At 45.2% G+C, this 5,601-nt stretch overlaps 1 pseudogene; it reads left to right on the top strand.

The window, feature by feature from the left end:
• Nucleotides 1-319: 319 nt before the first annotated feature.
• On the top strand, nt 320-2,064 carry LOC134305958 (uncharacterized; annotated as a pseudogene).
• Nucleotides 2,065-5,601: the final 3,537 nt, after the last annotated feature.

The raw sequence follows: 5,601 nt of genomic DNA, 5'->3' as shown, positions 1-5,601 counted from the left end.
GATGCACACAGCCACCCTATTCTGACAGAGGTGTATTTGAGAGGTGGGCACGGAGCTCCTGGTCCATGTACTGTCCCTGTACTTGTTCTTGTTGTAAGTCAGGCTCAAAAAGATCAGTTTGCTCAGGAACTACAACCCCAAATCAGAAAAAGTTGGGACAGTATGGAAAATGCAAATCAAATAAAAACATGTTTTATCTGCTCAACTTTATTTCATTTATTAATAAACATCCATTCCTGCATTTCAGGTATGCAACACATTCCAAAAAAGTTGGGACGGGGGCAATTTTGTGCTAGTAATGAGGTGAAAACACTAAATAATGAGGTGATTTTAAACAGGTGATGCAACGAGATACTGCTCCCACTTAGTGGTGATTGTGTTGAGTAATGGAAATGTAATTGCTCTTGTAGCATCTCTAATTATGAATTCTTTCTGTGCGGCCCGGTAATAAATGACCCACGGACCGGTACCGGTCTGCGGCCCGGTGGTTGGGGACCAGTGCTTTAGTCTATTTACTTTGTGAGGTTTCAGTTAACACTTAAAGTTAATACAACAGTGACAGGATGCCGCTGGCTCCTGGGGGGACTAGAAAGGATCATCACATGGGTGAGAATGATGTTCAAGCCAGCCAAATCCAGGTCTCTGGTCCTGAGGAAAGGTAGAGTGGTGGAGAAGTATCGCTTCAACTTAGGTGTCGGAGAAGCCTGTCAAAAGCCTGGGGAAGACCGTCGATAGCACTCTGAGAGACAAGGCAGCAGTCCAGTCAACGCAAGCGGAGCTGAAAAACTGGCTATCAGCAGTGGATAAGTCAGGTCTCCCAGGTAAGTTCAAGGCATGGATATATCAACATGGTATCCTGCCGAGACTCCTGTGGCCACTGTTGATATACGAAGTCCCAATAACCATCGTGGAGGGCCTCGAGCACAATATCAGCCAGTACTTGCGCAGGTGGCTGGGCCTGCCGAAGAGCCTAAGCAGCATTTCCCTGTATGGGCACACCAACAAGCTGCAGCTTCCTTTTACTGGTCTGACAGAGGAGTTCAAAGTCACCAGAGCCAGGGAGGTACTGCTCTACAGAGACTCAGCTGACAACAGGGTCTCCTCCGCAGGCATCACCGTTAGAACCGGAAGGAAGTGAAAGGCGCAGGAGGCAGTTGAACAGGCTGAAGCGAGGCTGAGGCATGGCATCTTATTTGGCTCAGTGGCAGTTGGACGGGCTGGGCTTGGCAGCTACACAAGACAATGCTACGACAAAGCCCAGGGGAAAGAGAGACTCCAGATGGTCCAGGCAGAGATCCATGCAGGGGTGGAGGAGAAACGCCGCAGCAGGATCGTGGCCATGCGTCAGCAAGGAGCCTGGATTAACTGGAACAATGCATCCGCACGGAAGATCACCTGGACAGAGCTTTGGAAGTCAGAGCCAGCAGGACTCAAGTTTCTGATCCAGTCAGTGTATGATGTCCTCCCAAGCCCATCCAACCTACATTGCTGGGGGCTAGCAGAAACACCAGCATGTCCACTGTGCATGGGTCGAGGCTCCTTAGAGCACATCTTAAGCTGCTGCCCTAAAACCCTGGGAGAGGGGAGGTACACCTGGCGCCATGACCAGGTGCTGAAGGCAGTAGCTGACACCATCTGTACTGGAATCCAGCAGAGGAAACATCAGCTCCCAGCAAAGCACAACATCACCTTCATCAGGGCAGGGGAGAAACCTCAGGCAGCACACAAGGTCTCAACTGGGCTACTAGCCACAGCCCATGACTAGCAGTTTAAAGTGGACCATGGGAGGCAGCTGAAGTTCCCAGAGCACATTGCAAGGACATTACTCAGGCCTGACATGGTCTTAACATCTGAGTCCACTAAGCAAGTAGTGCTGCTGGAGCTTACAGTCCCCTGGGAAGACCGGATGGAGGAGGCCCACAAGCTCCTTGGCATCAGAAGGTTGCTAGAACGAAGAGCCACCAGAAACATCAGTGAGGCTGCCGAAAAAGCCTCAAGGTGGCTGTGGATCAAGAAGGGAGAGGTATGGAGTAGCGCGCTGCTTGGACACAAACCGGGGACTGATCACCCTTGGTTGGGTTGCCCAGGTGAGGGTGTCTGATGATTTAAGACCCGAAACACCCAATGACCCGGGGGTCATCACTGACGATGTGTCCAAGCCGCACTGTCAAGGTGTTTCATGGAACGTGTATCTACGTATTTGACCTTTTCTTACCACTCTGGACTGGAAACTAAGGAACCAGTAAGGACAAGCAGGATCAGAATCTGAATCAGAAATGCAAAAACAGAAACCCTACCGAACCCTACCGTGAATGAATAATCTGCACCTTTACTGGCCAGAGATGTCAGGAGTCTTTTAGGTTTGCTCGGTTTGTGTTAGTTACCCTCCTTGGCCAGGAGTGGAGGTAAAATACAAATGGGAAATTGGATGCAACTAGATTGGAAAGAAAATTGGGGTAAAATGCTAAAAAAGTGGTAGAACACGGCAATCGTACGAGGCAGCTGATAAACTGTGTACCCTGGTTTTTGAAATTTTCATTGTAGAATATTTGGTTGAGAAAGTCTGCTGTATGAAATAGTAAATGTACCTGTAGATACGAGGATTTTTAATGCAGACTGAAGCATCCTGACGTTTTTTGTACAGCAGTTACATCAGAATCTACTTATATTTTATCACTACACATTGAATGATCGTCTCACCTGAGATAAACAGGAGAATGAAGACATGATGCTGCATCACTGATGAACGTGGTACTGATGAAAAATGAGAATACACTCTTCAGCAGTCGTACAAAACTCTGTCTGTTTAAACCACCTCACACAACACAAATTTACTCCAGCAGTAATTCTACAGCAGTAATTCTACAGCAGTAACACCAAGTACAAAAATCTAAAAAGATCAAACAGCCAGTCTATAAAATATCTTTCTGTTAAACTATTCAGGTTCTATAATATTATATCATACAGAAGTATTATAGCAGAGCAGTAAAAGATACCTGACATCTGAAGAACGTAAATCTTTAGAGGATCAGGACTGACGTCTCGTTTGGTCTCGCTGTTTGTGATGGACTGAGCTGCTGTTTCAGACCGAATGTAAAACCACCTCAGCAGAACTCATTTCCATAAACTGCACTTCCAACCACACGCTTCATTTAAAACGCTGCTCCACGTCCGTCACAGCTCTGAGGCAAATGCAAAACAAAGTGTGTAACACTAGTATGGGTCTCAAACAACAACAAATTCCTGCGACACACTCCAAAAAAGTTGGGACGGAGGCATGTTCCTTCCTGTCAAGTCAAGTCAACTTTATTTTTATAGCGCTTTTTACAATGAACATTGTCTCAAAGCAACTTTACAGAATCCAGGACCAACAGACCAAAAACCCCTATTGAGCAGCCGAGGAAAAACAACCTCAAATTACAGGAAGAAACCTTGAGAGGAACCAGACTCAGCAGGAACCTCCGTCCTCCTCGGGTGGCCTGGAAGAAACTTTGAATAAATAGAATTTACACAAATCATACAAACACAAAATTAAATTGAACTGAAAGTCATAACTAACAAAAAAAATCTGAGTTCTTCATTATTCAGTCCAGTCTGTGATAAAGTCTGTGGTAAGTTCTGGACATTTTTAGTGCAAACTTGCCAGGTTACCATCACATCTGGCAGGAGCAGCATTGTTGGCACAGCAGTCTCGACCTGCAGTCTTTAACCTCGAGAGGATGAACAGGTTTCCATCAGAACCACCTTGGGGTGGGGGCGCTGTGGTGTTCGTAGGATGTAGACGTGCTTTCCCGCTGCTCTGAGAGAAAATGGACTAAATTCATTTTTATATTTAACACAACAATTCTTTTTTTCATAAAACAGCTTTTGAATACACCCCAGATAGATATTATCGCATTGCCTTATCGGACAAAATGTCAGCTACCCGCAGCAAAACGGAACTTTCAAAGTTGGGCCGCAAGCCTGCGGCACTCGTGGCTGATACACCTGAGGGAGAAGTGGACATCCCACCTGATACCGCGGTTAGTGCTTCACTGCTGCAAACTATGATGGACGCGCTAAGGTCCGACATTTGTAGCAGACTTGATTCATTCTCTTCTGGGCTTTGGACGGAAATTGCGGCTGTTAAGTTTGAACTCTCTAACTTAATTAATCCCTTACAACAAAAACTGGACTCGCATGATGAAACGCTGCGGGAGCTGGAGCGCTCCGGTAATGATAACAGTACACAGCTCACTGAGTTACAAGCGGCTGTTGGCAAACTCACTACCCAATGCAGACGCCTTGAAGACAGATGTGAGGACCTTGAGGCATGCTCGCGAAGAAATAATTTGCGAATTATTGGGGTCCCAGAAGGATCGGAGGGAGCTCGGGTTTCGGACTTTGTTGCGGGGCTGCTTCAAGACGTGCTCGGACTGGAAGAGAAACCACTGCTGTATCGGGCACATAGAACCCTCCATGCAAAACCCAAAGAAACTGAGACACCTAGACCTTTCATTGCCAGAGTACACTTTTTTCATGTTCGGAACAAGATCTTGCAGCGGGCCAGTAGGTCTTCACCATTGTATTACGGAGGCAAGAAAATCTTTATTTTTCCGGACTACACTTCATCTGTCGCACGGAAACGTGCTGCTTTTGGTGATGTGTAACGCCGTTTAAGGTCTTTTGCGGGCATTACATTTGGCCTGCTTTACCCAGCAACATTAAAAATCACCCTTCCAGACGGTACGGTACACAGATTTGAGGATGCAAAAGAAGCGGTGGATTTTGCCGATAAACTTTCTTAGTAATCGCACCCGTTATAGGGACACGTGAGTTATTTAGTGACTGTTATTATTAATGTTCTTTATTTGAACAGTTGTTGTGGAGGGTAACGTGATTTGATGGCTGTCGATGTTAGGTTATTAATAATAATGTTGTGTATTTTTTTATTAAAATACGTCCATTTTTCTCTCATATAGCATTCCAGGTTTGGAAAGTTGCTATGGAGTGGCTTGTGCTAGGTTTGTTGGGGAGAATTTGTTCTTGCATCTCAGTTGGGGAGGTGCTAGTTGGGGAGGTGGGTGGGGACTTTTGGATTTATTCTGTATTTTATTAGTTTTTATTAGTTTAGTTTTTACTCACTTTTGGTTTTTTATTTCCTTTTTTATGTTTTCTTTATTTGTTTTAAGGGCCAGTAAATGTCAGATTCAAGTCCTTTGCAAGCTTCACACTTTCTCAATCTGTTATTATGTCTTTACTAATGTCCTATTAGGATACAGTCCGTAACACATTTTCGCCATGGGGGTGGTGAACTTAGATTTATCAGCTGGAACTGTAAGGGCCTGAATTCCTCAAAGAAACGTACTAAAGTGTTCCAACATTTATCACATCTGGGTGCTGGGTTATTTTCCTTCAAGAAACACACCTAGATAAATCAGACAGGTGCAAACTTAAGGCTGGTTGGGTTGGTCAGTTTTATTATTCCTCTTTTTCCGGTAAAGCAAGGGGAGTGGCAATCTTGTTTCATAAATCGGTCTCTTTCATTTGCTCAAATGTAATATCAGATCCGAATGGGCGGTATATTATACTTACTGGCAAACTACACAATACCCCGGTACA

Source organism: Trichomycterus rosablanca, unplaced genomic scaffold, assembly GCF_030014385.1.
Source record: "Trichomycterus rosablanca isolate fTriRos1 unplaced genomic scaffold, fTriRos1.hap1 scaffold_170, whole genome shotgun sequence".
NCBI classification, from domain to species: Eukaryota; Metazoa; Chordata; class Actinopteri; order Siluriformes; family Trichomycteridae; genus Trichomycterus; species Trichomycterus rosablanca.
This window is presented reverse-complemented; position numbering and strand designations above follow the sequence as displayed.